Genomic DNA, 18,346 nt, shown 5'->3' with positions numbered 1-18,346 from the left:
GAAAGTATTATCAAAGCCATAAATTGAGCTACAGAAACACATACTAAAATAGGTATCATCGTATGAGTACAAAATATGTACAGTGGCTGTAGCTTATGTTGTCTTTGTTCTGAAGAGAAGGTTTGCATTCACTAAAGAAGTATAAAGGATTTATTTTATTTCACACAATCTTAGCAATAAGTCACAAACTGTGACTGTGCTGGGTGGGGTCTTTAAAACACCGATTGCTGGACCCTTCTTATGTCAGCCTCAGGAAATATTTAATGCATGAGAATTTCTACTTCAAAAAGTCTCTTGTGTTACACCGATTCTACTTGCGGTGCTTAGAATGAGACATGGTCCTTGAGCGGTCATGGGTTTGAACACGTGATCCCATACTGGAGACCCTGTTTCAGAGAATGATGGAATCTTAATGAGACGGCAGCTTTCTGGAGGAAGCACATCACTCTGACGTCATACAGACTTCTTCTTATTGGCTCTCTGCCTTGTTCCTGTTTGGAGATGAACACATGACCATATAACATCCTGCTCCTGCCACGTCCCTTTCCTGGGCCATTGGCATCACTTCTGAGATCCTGTCTTTGATAATTTCTTTTTGTTAGTGAATTTTTATTACTGTACTAGAAAAAAATAACTGACACACTCCTGAAAATAGACTCCATTGGGGTGAATTAGCAAGTATTTTTACAATTATTTGCCTAAGTCGGGCTTGATACATCTAAAGCCATGAAAGCTACAGTAAAATCCTCAATTAAAATTGTCTTGAGCTGCTTGGGTAATTTGAATCTAAACTATAAAATACTAATCTTGTGAAACAAATAAATTGTGGGATTTTTTTCAAGTTTTGTGAGGAATGTCATTGCAAAAGCAACTCTATATTTTACATACAAACTCCAGACCCTGATTAACCAGAGTGATTTTAAGATAAAGAGCAGTACTAGAGGTATCTTAGCACTGGGTTTCAAGTTACCATATGAAAATATTCACAGAAAAATTGATGCAACTAAAATCTAATTTGTTAAAAGAAATAAGCTTCATTCGTGAATGAATGCCACATTTTTCCCTCAAATGTGGATCCTATTTTTAAATGTCAACACACATGCTACATACAAATACACAGAGAGAGAGAGAGAGAGAGAGAGAGAGAGAGAGAGAGAGAGAGAGAGAAAGAGAGAGAGAGAGAGACAGAGAGATTGTTGTCCTGCTATAGGGTAAAGAAGCTCAGTTTAAAAGATTTCTCTCATCTTTAACCACTGAAGTATACAAAATTATTAATCATAATAAACAGTGTATCCTTCAAATTATGCTATGCTCTATTTTTATTTAATGAGGTATGAAATAAATTTTAAGCCATATTAAAATTTTTCCTTAATCCATGTTTTATTTAGAAATGATATGTTTAAACAAAAAAGTATTTTTTTCTGGAGGTGTTAAGTTTATCAGATATTAAAAAGTCACTACACATACATACCAAAAGTGTAATCTTCAAAGTAAATAATTAATTACTTAGGTTTTATTAAAATTAAAAAATCTTCTGTATGAAATCACTGGTAAAACAAAAATGAAAATAAAGAAAGAAAATATTTAAGCATAAATCATTGGTTCCCAAGTTCTATGCTCAATTGTAAAAGGTAAACAAAAACTTCAGTCAAAAGGATATGACGTGACGAGTGTAGGTGTTCAGGGAAGGGACACTTACAGCCACTAGCCATCGGGCAACAGAATATTAAAACAACTGTAAGTTGCCACTATGTAAGTTACAGAAAAAAAAAAAAAAAGAAGAAAAAGAAGGTCTAGATTAATGAAGAGATTATAAGAGGGAAAAAGACCAGAAAGAAGGATGAAAACAAAAAAGCTATTTTCAAATCTAAAAAAAAAAAAAAGGTATAATGTTCAATGGGGAGATGATATCTAATAAATTATAAGGCCAGGTAAGTATGTGAGCTTTTAGAAATGTCCATAAAATAAACCACGGTACCAGAGCCAAGTTTAGTGTCACCAATCTGATAAATACAACTAAATGGATGCGTCTTCCGAGCACAATACTGAATAAAGACAGATATTTATTCTATAAGCGTCATGATTGGCTTATTATAGCATTCTATCAATGACAAATTTGTTTACAAAGAAAAAAATGTGTGCCAAATATTTGGGGAAAGGAAGAGAGTGATTTGAGTAGGACAGTGGGAATGTTCTATGCTGGTAAAATTGTCCTATATATTCAAATTATACATATAGTGAAGAAACTCGTCAACCTATATTTTTTAAAAGGATAATTTTCGCTTATGAAATAGAAAACTCAACAAACATCACTCTTATTAAAAGTTGTCATTGATGGATTGGCTCAGAAATACCTCAGTTTCTAGGTTTTTCACAGTTATCTCCTTGGACAGAAATCTGATCTGTGGAATGGGGGTTTACAATACAAACTTGCACATCTCAAAACCTGTCCCCACTGGCCCCTGTTCTAACATAAGCATTTGTTCTTTTCACCTAGGTTTGGAATGTCCTGCTGAGATTATTAAAGAAAATCAATTCATCATGTCTCAGGGAACAAGCACAGTCATCCCTTTTATTAATAAACGTGGAGGTCCATTATGTAATATCTTCTTGCATCAGCTTTTTTGAAGAGAGTCACATTGATTTGGATGTACCCAGTAAGATCAGGGACATTTTAAAATCTCATTGACACAAACGATGGGAAAGGATTTGGACCAGACTTCGTTTAGGGATATAGAAAAGTTCATTCCGTAGAGAGCTTCATAAAGATCCACTCCAAGGCTTCATGGAGATGTAAATTTAGCAGGTTTACTCTACCTAGGAGTCTCAGATGAATTGAGCTCAAAACACCTGTGCTCTGCAGTCTACTGGAGGCGTATTTGCTGCAGGTGCAAAGTGAAGTGATGGCATCGATGTTAAGTTTGTATATGGTACCCACAGAGGATGATTTAGCTTTATCCCCTATCAGGTTATGTCTATTTCCCAAATCACTGTGCTCTTTTATATTAAAAGTTGGTAATTGCTTCTTTTAAATTATAGTGGGTCAGAAGCCAAGTTTTTTTATGAACTTTTATATCTATATTATATTTTGCTGCGGCTGATGCACTGTAAAATAAAGTACACCCTTTAAACCCATAGACAAGGGTTCATATTTTTCAACCATGAGCATGTTATAAGAAATGCAAAAACAAAAAGCAACTATCTTTCCAAGTTGTGCTAAATTTTGATGTTTGAATGGAAAGTACAATCTAGTGCTCCATTTTGAAAACTAACGCTATTTTATGAGAATATAAATTTTGTAATATTTACAATGGAATATTATTTTCCCTTTTGCCATATTTTCAATAGAAAGAAATAGGCATTTTCCAGTGATGATGAATATTACAAATTCCACAAGAATATTAAATGTTTTAATTTAAAATTATAGTTATAAATATTTCCTGTCATAGAGTATTATCTAATATAAATTGTAAATGATCTTGTAATAGAATCCAATCAAACATTACAAATGTTACGAACCATTATGAAGCCTAGGCTAATTAGTGGTGACTGCTTATAAGGCGTTCTTTCAGTGTGATACTAATCTAATTTATGTTCACATGTCTAAATTATTTGTAAACTTTTTTTGTCAGTTTGCTGGACAAAGGATCTCAGCTCTACAAATATTTCAAGTTAATCTAAGGTAATTTTTTGTGGTGCAGTAATTTGCTTTTGATCAAAACAGATGGGCATCTCATTCATTCTAACAAATGTCAGCCTTGTTTGACAAGGGCACCATTCTGCTTGATAGGGGTTCACATTTCATCACGCTCCTGCTACTCGCTGTGATTTAGTTTGGTGCTGTCAGCAACATATTAGGATTGAATCTAAGCTATGGGCTCAAGCTCTCCTGTGCCACAACTCATGATTGTTGACAGTTCTGAGGGAACCTGACTTAAAAATAGCACCATCTTAGTCACTTGCAGATAGATGAATACAAAAGACACAGACATGAACCTTACTCCCAACATCAGCTTGGAAGAAGTTTCATCCACAGTTGCCCTTAGCAACCCAGGGAGTTTGTTGTCCTCCTTCCAGGTACAAGCTATTTGTCTGCTATGTTGGTGGTATCCTGTTTTTCAGGGGCCCTTTATTTCAGCTATCTATTTTCTTATGCAGATGAACTCTCAATATTCCCTGAAGGTCACCTGGTGTCAGAAGTCTTCCAATTATAGCCAGGAGTTTAATGACATTTTCCACTTTTTTGTCGTATCATTGTTAGTGCCAAGAAACTTCTGTCATACATTGAATGTATTTACAGCAAGTGTTTACAAGATCTGTTCATTATCAGACAGATCTCACAAAGCAGAAAATGAACTGGGGGTTGAAAGTGAACATGGCATCCAGCAGATGGGTGCTATGCTTGCAATCTCAGTTCAGACTAGAGAAGCAGAGGACCTAAGTTCCAGGATAGCGCAGGCAAAATAAAGAAATGAGAGAGAAAGAGGCAGATAGCAGGAAGGGGGAAGAAGGAGAGAGAATGAGGGAGAGTCTGGGTGAAGAAAAGGAAGATAATGTTTTGCTTTGTTTTAGAAGTAAATGAACTTATTTGGTTCCAGGTTGTGTATGTTTCTGACTATTTACATAAATTTCTATTCTAAAATAAGCTATGATTTTACAGAAAATTAATACATTATGGTAATAAGTATGCACATATGATTTAATTGTGACTACATTACAACTTATTAGTAAATTTTATTTTAGGATAGCACAAGATATTTAATAACTGTACTTAGTGACAACTAATGCCAAAGTCTCAGACTGACTGGTTAACGTACAGTTCTCTCATCAATGTTGAAAAAAGACTTCTTTCTTGAGAGAAAGTGTTTATATTTACAGTGTACCAACTCTAAATTACTAAAGTTTCCTATACCCAATTCTAGCTAAGGAATATTTGAAATAATACTAATTTGATTTTTAAGTGTTATAAGGCAATTGAAATAATTTCAAATAGTTTTAAAATGCCAGCCTTTAAAGAAGCATTCTGAGATGATATACATGCATGTCTTTGTGAATTTTTCCCAAAGTGTAATAACACTCTCCTTCATTTAACTTTCCCAAAACATAATATATGGAATAATTTTAAACGCTATGAGAAAAGTGTGTATACTGCTTCTCAAACATTAGGCAGACATTTGGCATTACTTTCCTACAATGAACAATATTTTCCTACCACTTAGTACTCAGAGGAGCATTAACCCTGGGGCTTTTCTAAGTCTTTCTTGAAAGTCCACACATAGGACCACCTTGGATGTGAAGGTTCATTGATTGTATTACTCCATGCAAAGTATACCTCCCATCAAAAACTCAAATAATTTTACAACTTACCTTTAACTTTGAGAATTGTATATGCAAATGTAAAGATGATCCTATCTAATCCCTTTATTCCTTTCTAAGTGGTTCTAATTTCATGCTTTTATAAAACATAAGCTATAAAGTCCAGCTGGTTCTGCCCATACATTTATGTGTGGTAGGCCATCTACTGGAGCAGAAGAATACTAACCTATCTGTTAGTTACTCAAGAAAAAAAAAAAGTAACTGAGCCCTGCAGTAACTTTCAACCACTAATAGTTCCTCATTACGGAGGGGGGGAGGGGGAAGGGGATGGGGATGGAGATAATCTATATCATCTATGTCAGACTGGGGCTGGCTGGATCTCCTGAAGGTCATCTCAAGTACCCACAGCTGCTGTCAGTCCATGGTTCTGATACCCTGAAGACTGTGTTTCATAACACTTCACACATGTTGCAGTTTCTACAAATCTGTTTGTCTTTTTATTAGCAATGTCTTTGATTCTTGGTGCTTTGGGGAGTAATGTAAATGTGCCATTCTTGGTTGAACTTAAAGTTTTCTCCTGCATTCTTTTCCTTTTCTTTTCTTTTCTTTTTCTTTTCTTTTCTTTTCTTTTCTTTTCTTTTCTTTTCTTTTCTTTTCTTTTCTTTTCTTTTCTTTTCTTTCTCTTCTCTTCTCTTCTCTTCTCTTCTCTTTTCTTTTTCTTCTCTTTTCTTTTCTTTTCTTCTCTTTTTAAAATTTCTTTTTCATGAGTAGAAAGATTTATTTCTTCTGACAACTCTTTGTCAAAGTCCATTAATGAGGCATGTCTGGGCAGGAATTTAAGGCATGAATCTGAAGCAGAGAACCTGGAGTGAGGCTGCTGGTGCTTGCCCAAGTCCTCAGCATGCTTTGAAATGCAACTCAAGACTATGGTTTCTAGAGTTGGCCCAATACCAGGGGAGGCAGTACCAAAGCAATCATTAATCAAAATGATGTCCTATAGACTTATTTAGAGTAAACTTACAGAAGACATTTATTTTTATTATAATAAATGTTCATACATTTTCCTAGATCCTCCCTAGCATCTCACCCTTCCAATTCCTCCCTCTGTCTTTCTCTTTCTTATTGAAATACAGAGATATGGAAAAACAATAATAAAATAAAATACGGTGAAATAAAAACAAACAAACAAACAAACAAACAAACATGAATAAGTGGGTGTTACTTCGCAAGGTATTGCAGACATATTTAGTTCATACTTTGTAACAGTGTATGAAATCTTTTAAACTCTAACATAGCAATAGGTGCATCTTTGTGACTCGATATGCAGGAACCTACAGAAAATGGCTTAGTGGCAAGAATTAACATCTTTTACCAGTAAAGCTTTGTGCTTTTATCTAAAATTATAGCCTCATATATTCACTAGCTTTAAATTCATTTGAAAAATGAGAGAACATGACAATCATGTGAGATTTTTTGAGAGGAGAATTGGGGGATTCTGAATTCAAAGATCAGAATTAGAAACAGAATATATAGCTACTAAAAATTTAAGCTCGGCACATAATGAGTATAACATACATTTACATGAAAGTGACAAGCTCTAAAATTCTTTCATATCCATGATTTTTAACAATAAAATTTCTTTGACATTCTTAATTTAAATTTGAGAAAACAATGTCCCTGATAGATTAATTACCTCCACTTCCAATTTACAGAGCAGGGGAGTGGGATGTCCAAGTTAGACCCCAGATGGTGTTATTCTAAAATATACTTTGCAAATTAGTTTGGAGGTTTCTCTTAAAGCTAAATGTGAAAGGTCCATGAGACCTAGCTGTACCGCTCACTCTTGGGCATCGACTCCATCTTCAACCCTGCATATCCTCAGTTTACAGCAGGTCTTTCATATTAAAAGAGTATTTAATCAGACTAGATCCTCACCAGTAGATGAATGAATAATGAAAATATAGCTCAATGAATTTCAATGTAGCTGAAAAGTATGTTATGAATGTCCGTGTTCAAACATAAAAAAAAAATGGATGTAAAAGAAAACATAGTGTGACTACATATTGAGATGCAAGAATGGCTTGGTTAAAAACAATAATTAATATCTTGTAGTGCTGACAGAAAAGTTTCAGATGTAAGTTTTTTCAGAAACAACAAATGGAATGTTACTTTTAATAAATACAGACAATAAAGGAATCCACTAATAAGCTGAGATTGATAATGAAATTTCATGTCAAATGAGATTGCTTCCTATAGAATGGACTAGTATGAAAAATTGAAGAAATACAGAAAATAGATAAAAAGTTAAAATTTTTTTTAGTAGCATATCTTTGGTGATCTTTTGAAAACTAGTTTCTTATATAGCACTGAAGGCTTGCAATGTAATCTTCACGTGCCAGAAGCCAGCAGTATTTTTGGACTCACATGAAGATGTCACAACACTTGAAGTTTGGGCTGTATTGTTACTTCTGGGCACATGGTCCATTAGTCTGTTCTACTACAGAATGCATAGATGCTGACACTGAAAGTCTCCAAGCACTTTTCTCAAACTGGACTATTCATTATACATACTCTTTTTATGCACCACAATAAAGTTGGTATTTTAATCTTACAAAGTGACTGGACTAAGACATTAGATACTAGACTCATTATAGCCATTCAGTTCTCATGACCTATAGGAGCTCAATATAACAAATGTGTTCAGATTAACAATGGCCAGAAAAAGAAATTATAACAAATTATTAGGTAGCCCTTAAACCATTTAAATTACCACAGTTGACTTGTACATACATTCTATTTGCCTATAACAAGTCACAGAATTTGCAAGTCACAGAATCCTCTCTGAAATGGGTGAATACACATTAAAAGAGTAAACAGATGACTACCCATTAGTATAAATATCTCATTTGTGTCATGAAGTCATAGATTTGTGGAAACACAGCTAAAGAGAATATCAACATGTCATTATTACAGGGTTTATTACATATTTTCTTTAAGAGAAAACTTTATAGATAGTTATAGTCCAGCTTTTATAATCAAAACATGAATATACGGTCGGAAATACCACACATTTATGTCTTTGTTCATTCTCAAGGATGATGACTCTCAAGTAGAAAATAATTTCTAGAAATTAACAATTAAAATGATATTTATAAAGCTATTTTCAAAATCAGGATGTAGTAGACAAAGCATAGGTGCTAAGGGTCAAAGTCTGCTTGTGCTTAACAGATTTAGGGAAATAATAGTTCTTGAATTATTTTCAAGATGATAATAAAATTATTTTAATGATCATTGACAGAAACTCAAAAGTATTCAAGGCACTTTATATTTTTATCAAACTCACAATCTGACTTGATTTTTAAGTTAGTTGTTATTTGTGTGTTATTGGAGAGATTAATGAAACCTAAAACTTTTAAGTAACTTCCCCCACGGTAAAATATATAGCAAATGTGCAGAGTTCAATTTCTGCTCCAGCTGAATCCATAAGTGAGAGATACCAGGTCAGATCTGTCTGTTCATGTCATGCCCAGACTCCATTGTAAGGTTATGTAAGATCTAGGCACGTTGCCTAGGCTTAATTATAGACATATTGAGCTTGAAGTCTAGATGAAGACTACAATGAAACTCTGGGATAATGCTCTAATATTTTTACTTTGCCCTCATTTTAGTTTAATTATGTTGTAAGAGAAATGACTCTGGAAAATGTTTAAAATTGTAAATTAACCAGGTTACAGAAATTATAATCAGAGGAGATATTAAATTGGACAGAAAATTAAAACAAACTACCTTAGGATAAAAATATTGAACAGGGTAATAAAAACACCTTAGGAATCTTCAGCTTAGAAAGTGGTTGATGATTCTTTTTTTTGTCTTTCTAACTCGACAGGCATATTGCTGAAAAAAATAAAAACCCAACTCAATTATTATCTAATAAAGCCAATGCAGTAAAACACTAAAAATAACAACAACTTGAGCTGCATAAAGAAAGGCTTAACCTGTTGGCAAACTGTTACCTTTCTTTTATAACAATGTTTGTTGTGAAAAGGTCTGAGCTCAGTAGGGGATGGAGTTAGAAAAGTCAAAATATCCCATATTGAACACCACACATGGGATGACAGTGTTACAGTTCAATGAGGTGATATCTATACATGTGGACTAATTTAACATTTCTCATCCTGCAGACAATATTTTAGCTATACCTATAATCATCATATATGTGTATATATATATATATATATATATATATATATATATATATATACATCATTTCGAGGAGCCCAGATATTTTGGAAATCATTTTTTTCCAATTAAAACCTACATAATAATCTAAAAACCCATCTCATCTCCTTTCACTAAAACACTGAAGTAAAACAAAAACAAACCGTTGTGTAGTATAGTGAATATTAAATCATCAAGGTCTGTCATATAGGTGCCCAGGATCACACAAGAGGGAGTGAGAAAAATGAGCAGTGTGTGTGTGTGTGTGTGTGTCTGTAAAATGCACATTTATTACATAATATCAACAATATACCCAAGAATCTGGGATTCTTTTAAATTTAATTCTATAATTTTTAGTAGATAGAAAAAAACCTGGAGAATATATAGTTTATGAAATGTTATCAAAGGTTCATTTCTCCCTGGTAAGTGTGAGAAGAAACTGAGCTCTGTAAAAGGCAGATAACAGAATGAAGCATTCCAAATGGCTACCAGCTAGCTTCTGATCATGTCACATGGCTCAAGTATGTGGTATTTCTGCCTGGCAGTGTCCTTGATATTTAGTAATCTATGGTGTTAAGAGGATGCATTACTTCACTATTATTGAAAAATTATTGAAATATGTATATATGGAGGCGTGGTGTGTTTATTTTTTCGTATATACTTTTATAATATTAGATGCCATGTGACATTTGTGAGGACCTTGGTGTCACTGTGCTCTCCTCACACATTTTTTTTTCATTGTCCCTAACAGTTTAACTCGCCCTCGTCCATCATTCAGACTTCTCATTTCATGACATTTGTATTATATTCTCTTTCCTTTGAGAACCACCACTCTGGTCCCTTACTAGTTCTCTGCCTTATATGAGGACTATAATTGAAAGATTCAAAGGAAACATCTACAAAGGGAGTCAGGAAGAAGAAAACAGAAGAGAGGAAATGGAGGCCAGTGATAGAGAAAGAGAGGGAAAGAGAGAGAGAGAGAGACACAGGGAGAGAGAAAGAGACTGATTATGCAAATGATATTTAAACTATCCAAAATATATTATATATTAATGTATTTTATATTTTCATTCAACTCAAAGTAAGCATTTAGTACAATCATATACAATTTATTCATACAATCATTTCCATTTTAATTCATGGTAAAAGAAATAAGATGCATTTAGAAGATATAAAAGTTTGTACTCTGTAAGAAAATCTTACAAAATATTCTTATTTGTAGTCTACTAATATGTATTTTTTAGTTGCACTAATTGTTACTTGAGTAAGCCTTCCCAGACTTGTGTGCTGAGAAAGACTAACAATAAAGAAATTCTTCTTTTCAAAATCAATTTGCAATAATTTCACCAAATTGCATTTGAGTAGTTACAACATGTCAGTCAGAGTTAAAGATGTATGGTCAGCATTGGACTAGTTGTATTAGTTGGATTTCCATATTAATTCAAACCTAACCAAGCTAACTGAGTTGGTCAATGTTGCTAAGTCTGAGTTTTGAACAACAAAAAGTATGTATTTATCTTATAGAGCCATTCTTGCTACTAAATGAAACAATTTGTGTAACGTTCTATCAGAACAGCTACAATTACCATGGAAAAATGGCTATTATAATTATTTGGATTACTCTATTTCTAGACCTTGGCCTATAAAAACAGGAATAATCATGAGAAAAGTGTGTAAGAGCTCATATCTGCATACCTAGGAAAATCACAGTCCTTTTAAAAGGACCTACCTGAGAAAACCTAAGTCCATAACGATTATTATCTTGGATAGCAACTTTAAATAGCAACCCTATCTCCTAGGTTTGTGGACAGGAGGGAGAGGTATAAACTGAGTTATATGAACAACAGCAAAACCAGACAGGATTCAAATGGAGCAACTCGGTCATCCTGATTTCTATCATTTTTCATATCCCTATGTCATGTAACCATCCTTGAAGGGAAGAAATGGGCTCTAAGGAAAGAGGCTCTGTCCTTTCTTTTGTGTCAGAATGCTAGAAGAGTTGTCCTTGAGGAACTCAAATTTACCCAGAAATTGCATACTGAAATGGAAGAGACTGAGCCATTTCACTTACCAGAATAAGAATATTTCCTTACAAGAGCTGTTCCACCTGCAGCTAATCTTAGAAGTTGACTGTCCTCAACAGGATGGTTGGGCTATGCATTCTAGAACCTTCTCTTACAATCTGAATCTCATGTCCTTCTTCCAAAGACAGATCAGAGGTCACTGTACATCTTTATTTGTTTCTCTTTCTTACAAGACCGCACTGAATAATTCATTCTGTGCTTTTTACCAGTTAGTTGATTTTTTGGTTAGTGTAATGATGACTATTGGCCAAGCCTGGCTTTTGAAAACCCTAAAATTCCTGGTAATAATTAAGTTTCCTCTCTTCTGTTACTCCTTGATTCTACCCTTTAAAAACTCCTTGATTCTACTTTTAAAACCCCCAATATCCTCTGTACAAGACAAAGTCAGCTTGAGTTTTTTTGCACTGTTCTATGGCAATAGCTGCTTGTTTTGGTATGTAACTAGTGTTCAGCTCTGTTTTGGCATCTTCTATGCTATTTTACAGATGTATCAAACCAATATTTACCTCTGATGATGCCAGTCCCTTCCACTGCCTGTCCTTTCCAAGGAACCTGAGTCAAGTGGAAAAGGAATGGAAGAGGTTTGATAAAGTGGATTTGTGTGATCAGTCCTGGAATGCTTGGCAAAGAAGGAAGGCTATACTTGGACATATTTGTCTGCTCATTCAGTTTTTAACATTCTAAATAAGATTTAACATCTCATCCGATTTTTTTTTCATTAAACTATTGGAACACTCTTATGCATTGTTGTTTTGGGTGGTTTTTATTGTTTGCCTATGATTTTTTAATTTAATTTTATTTTTTATTAGGTATTTTCTTCATTTACATTTCTAATGCTATCCCAAAAGTCCCCCATGCCGCCCCCCCCCATTCTTCTCCCCCCCCCCACTCCCACTTCTTGGCCCTGGCGTTTTCCTGTACTGAGGCATATAAAGTTTGCAAGACCAATGGGCCTCTCTTCCCAATGATGGCTGAATAGATCATCTTCTGATACATATGCAGCTAGAGACACGAGCTCCGGGAGGTACTGGTTAGTTCATAATGTTGTTCCACCTATTGGGTTGCAGATCCCTTTAGCTCCTTGGGTACTTTCTCTAGCTCCTCCATTGGGGGCCCTGTGTTCTATCCAATAGCTGACTGTGAGCATCCACTTCTGTGTTTGCCAGGCCCCGGCTTAGCCTCGTAAGAGACAGCTATATCAGGGTCCTTTCAACAAAATCTTGCTAGTGTGTGCAATGGTGTCCGCGTTTGGAGGCTGATATTTTGCTTTAGCTGGCCTGGAACTCTGTTTGCAGATCAGGATGGCTCAAAGTCAGAGATTTGCTTGATTCTGCCTGCCTAATGCTGTGAGTAGACGCATATTCTACCAAGCCTGGCCCTACACACATTATCATACAGATAAACTCGTCCTTAAGAAACAAACAAACAAGACAGTCACGGGTAGTTTGCTTTAACCTCAATACCGAGGTTTCTTGATTTTATTTCTGGATTGGACAGGCCCCAGATTAGCCATGAGTAACTCACTTTCTTATCTACACAATGTTGACATGAATAGTTTCTAGCTGATGTGGCTCTCTGTTTTCGATGAGTTACCATATGATCATTTAGAAGGAACTTATAGGCCCGAAGCATCTTTTATAGGGTCTCACTTGTATTTATTTCCACAAAGTGGACATGTTAGACTTTCCTGACTCTGCCTAATTCCTCAATTACAGTTTTCTCCTCTGAATATTAAGCTTAAGTCTTTGCTTTGTCCTGTGAATGCTGAATGTCTCTTTGTACGGGGATGTGAGGTCAGGGAGACAGGAGTGTGTGGGAGGGAGGTGGGGGTACACCCTCATAGAAGCAGGAGGAGGGGGTATTGGATAGAGGATTTCTAGGGGGGTTAGGAATCGGGAAAGGGGATAAAATTTGAAATGTAAATAAATAAAATTTCCAATTTTAAAAAAATGCAAAAAAAAAAAAGAAAGAAACAATGAGGACATAAAAATCCAATAAAAAAGCATTCCAGTTAATTATTTTAACACAATATTTAAAAAACTTATGTAAGTATGTAAGTTCAGTTTTCCTTTATTAATTAATCTAATCTTTATTCTAAATTTGATAAAATTGAATTGACTACAGAATTTAGAAAATAAAGCTTGCCATCCCTTTACCAGAATCACTGCATTTAAATAGAAGCTGCGGCCACAGTAAATAATAGGGAAGTGTGCAAAATTCTAGGAAAATATACCAAATATTAACAAAATGAAAAGGGAAAGTGTTTTCTATTTCAGTAAACTACTCTAGCGTTAAAATGAGAATGACCTTAGTGAAGGTTTTCCTAGAGGAAAAAAAGGCTAGAGCCTTTCCACTGTGAAACCCCCATCACACTTTAATTTGCTTTATTTGTAAAACAATGGTATAGAGTTCTTTTTAAGCCAGTTAGGGATATTGTCATATCAAAAGAATAAAGGTAATCTCTGTTTGCCCTGAGAACCTCAGAAGTTCACCCACAGGTCAGCCTTGGCCAACATCCTACCTCAAAGAGCTGCACTGAGAAAAACAATACACAATATCACATCATCTAGGCTGATACATATAATATTTGGGCAATAACTCTAGATCTAATATTTGTTCTTTACCATTTTAAAATATGAAGATACAACCTCAACAGGAAGAAAAGCAAATAGGAGACATGAAGGATATCGACTACATTAAAAAATAGGAGACAAAGAAGACAGAAAGTAGGTGACAAAAATTACCTTTTCTATGGATTAGGCATTCCCTTAAGGAAGATGAATAGTTCATTAGGGAGCAGTGATTGTTATAACTTAAGATCACTGTACTAATGCCAATTAAATTCATATACATCAGCATTAAACTATTAAACTATTCACCTATCATCTAGATATCATAGCTTTCTAAGTTTTCTTGCTTGTGTAAAATTAATTTATAACATGATATACATGTATTCTGAAATGACCATAGGCCCTTAATTAGAACCCCAACCTAATAGATCCATATAGGTCTTTTCACTAGATAAACTATTACAGATTGACATACTGAAATGCATAGCTCTCTTACAGCCAGTAATAGACTTACTGGTAAATATAGTACAAGAGCGAGAGAGTACTCTATGTGGTTACCATACCAACATCAACTAACCAAACACATATCACCGCTTTGAAAGAAATCCACTTTTTGCCTCCTACGAGTTTGTCTCTGTAACAAAATCATCAGTGGACATGGACCACATGTTTCTTTCCCATCACGTACTTGATTTTATTTATCATAGTATTATCACCTAGAACCACAGGTAGGTTAAAACTTACATTAGAAGTTAGTAAGGCCAAGCAAAGATCTGGCTATCACTGATTCCCACCTCAGGTGATCCTGTTCGATGTTTCAAGACGGTGGTAAATTAGCTGTCACTGAACACATGCAGATTGTAGTTAAGATGGTCACTGGGAGCAATCTTTTCAGAATCTATTGTTAATGAAATAAATAGCCTTAAAAGCATCAGAAAATTCAAGCACAGTCATGTGTGTATATTGAAATTCTTACCATTATTTTAAGTTTGACAGGAGAGGTTATGTGAATACATCATGCAGGCTTTTATGCACAGAGATGCTTTCTCCAAGTAGTTTTAAAATTTAGAACAAGAAATTTCCACAATCTCTCGCAATACCTTTAGCAGTACGTGCCCTCTGGAATAGTTTTGTCATATGGTAGGGAAAGAAACTAACAGCTATATCATGTAAACATCATTAAATGCTGAGAGAAAATTTTAATATTTGTTTATTATTTCCATTAATTATTTGTTTCAATATCTTATTTTCAAAAGGAGTGAAGCATGACAGAGAGTACAGAACTGGAGACTGGGGACAGAAACAGACCAGGGCTCTACCTTCACTTCCTGTGTGTTTCCCTCCCTGATGCTCTATGTCAGAGGCTCCCTTCTCCGGGTAGGCTTTACCACGCTGCTGTTGCACAACTTAACTTCACCAAAACACTATCAGCTGGGTATTAGACTTGCAATACATCTTACAGGTGACACAGAGGGTATATTACAGCTAAAACACAGCATTCCATTCTTGGATGCTGTTGGTTCATAGCTATTCCATACTGTGAAGTATGTTCAGACTAAGAAACATTAAATTCCAGCTTTTTCTGCCAAACACTCCAATGCTGATGTTTAAGAAAAGGAATTCAAATCTTTTACACAACATACCTCATAAGACTTTTATGCAAATATCTCAAAGCCTGCACATACCTCTACTCCATAAATACTTAGTTTTCACAGAGTCTGCATTCTGTGCATTTTTTAGAACTTAATGGCCTAAGTGGTCAAGCTTCCTTATGTATCCTGACAGTTTAATACTTGTCAGGTGTGAAGGAGTCTGAGGTCAGGCCCAGGTCAATGGGGAGTACAGACAGGTATGACCTGCATGAGAATACAAACAAGTGCACTTTGTTTGGATGTTCTTCTGTGTAGCATAGAATTTATTCCTTGTTTCTTAGGAGTTCAAATATCTGCATAATCTTACAGTTCTAACACTGTTCAAAAGTGTGAAGTCTTTGGAGACTCAATGTAATACATTAGCCGGGAATGTCGGTTTCTTTGAAAAATCATTCTAATATATAAAAAGGCAGCAGTAAGCATCGCCATTCTCAGTAGAAAGACAGGATCCAAACTAGGATTAAACCTTTGAGGACAAATACGAAATCCTCTCTAGTCTCCCTGTTTGCGACCAGGGATCAGAATGGCATAATTGGATCTGTAACAGCTTCAGAACGGACACACATTCTCCATTCTGCTGCTAATAGTACAAACATTTAGCATCTCTCATGGGACCATCTCACTCAACACCAACAGCTTTTTTCAGTGATCACCACATAGTTTCTGCCTCTCTAGCATTTTGTATTTTTCAGTATAAGTTGGGCTTCGCCTTCACTGCTTTAGGTACAGCCCACTATTTGATTCCATATGAGAGACACCCGCTACAAGTTGCTTAACATCACATTCAGGCACAAACGTCAACAGTTCCCTTACTCTTACATCCTACAGGCCTACAAATGCAGCAGCGCACGGAAGATGCCAAGTTCTACTGTCAACGCACGAGGTAGCCAGTTTTCCTCAACATAGATTGCAGCAGCCTCCGAGAACATATATGGAGGAGCAAGAGAAGACATTTTTTGCCCAGTAACTCTGCTTAAAGAGGACACTCCAAAATCCTTGTACTACAAACATGCTCTTTAAATGCATTTGCATGTGGAACCCTTGTTGGGTGAGCCTGTTCTCCTGACACCATTTTGTTTTCCCAGTGCAGAGTCCTGGGGTTCTCTTTATTTGTACTGAATTTATTATTATTTGCAGCCTGTTTCCCCTCCCCTCCTCCCATCGCCCCTGCCACTGCCCACATGTGCACCCCCATTCCTCCTCCTCCTCCATTGCTATTTAGAAAAGGGCAGACCTCCCATGGATATCAACAATCACATATTCTCTCTCTCTCTCTCTCTCTCTCTCTCTCTCTCTCTCTCACTTTTTTAAAACTAATTCATCTCTTTATTTGCTTTACATCCCAATACCCGCTTCTCTCTTCTCCCAGTCTCCTCCTCACACAGCTTCTCCCCCACCCTCACTCCCTTCATTTCTGTCACTTTAAGCTGACAGATTTGCAAAATAGTCCAGGACTTGCTCAGTCTCGCTGGCATGGCCCTTCATTTCTAAGTTTAGTATTCTAGAGCTTCTCTAGCATATGAATTATTAGACTAGTATTCAAATTTTCTCAACCAATCCGTTTGAAAGGCATAGAGACAACAGGATTAACACAAAGTCCGCACGTTTTGGTATCCACTTTCTTTGTTGGTGTTTTCTCTCTTTTATTTGTTTCTATTTCTTTTGTCTTGCTTTGGGTTTAGAGACACAAATTCTGTAGTTCGGGATGGCACATTATGTTGTCTAACCTCTTCCAATAATGTTAGCAGCTCTCTTAATTCACCCTCCGTGTATACGTGTGTGTGTGTTTGTGTGTGTTTGTGTGTGTGTGTGTGTGTGTGAACAGCCCACACATCTCTCATATGATGCTCAGAAGACACGTATAAGAGTTGGTTCTATCCCTCTTCGATATGAGCCTGGAGTTGACCTCATCTGTGCAGGATTGACTCCAGCCTGTTTCCCAGAGGATTCGTCTTGCTAGCCTAAAAGAGATGATTTACTTTAAAAAATACCTTTTGAGTGTTTATTCTCCAAGTCAAAGTAAATTTTCATACACACATTTTTGTAAAACTGACATTTGAGAAATGTAAACACTTTCCTATTTAAAGGTTTAACACGGTGTTTCATAAACAACAGTGGATATAATAAATGAAAGCAAAAGAGAAAAGAAAGTGAAAATGAGGGAAGGGAAGAAGATAGGGAGAGGCAGGAAGGAAGACAACTGGTTAAAGTCTGAGATAGGTATAACTTTCTCCAAGAAAAATGTCAATCAAGTAATAATGTCTTAAAAGTTGATAACAATATCTGTCATATGCTATTCATGACACAGAACTTATCATTACCTCTAACAACTAAAATAAAATGGATGCAAATTTTTACTTCATGTAAATATATTAATCTGCCATGTTATTCCTGGAATTCTTTTAGTCTTAAACTTTAATTTTAGAATATAAGTGTTTCCCAATTTTCAAGAGTATTTTTATATCATATTCTTCCTAGTAGTTTCTCTGGAAATTTATAAAATACA

The sequence above is a fragment of the Mus caroli genome, unplaced genomic scaffold, assembly GCF_978045245.1.
Source record: "Mus caroli unplaced genomic scaffold, Mus_caroli_1 scaffold_12, whole genome shotgun sequence".
In the NCBI taxonomy this organism is placed as follows: Eukaryota; Metazoa; Chordata; class Mammalia; order Rodentia; family Muridae; genus Mus; species Mus caroli.
Note: the sequence above shows the minus strand (reverse complement) of the source record.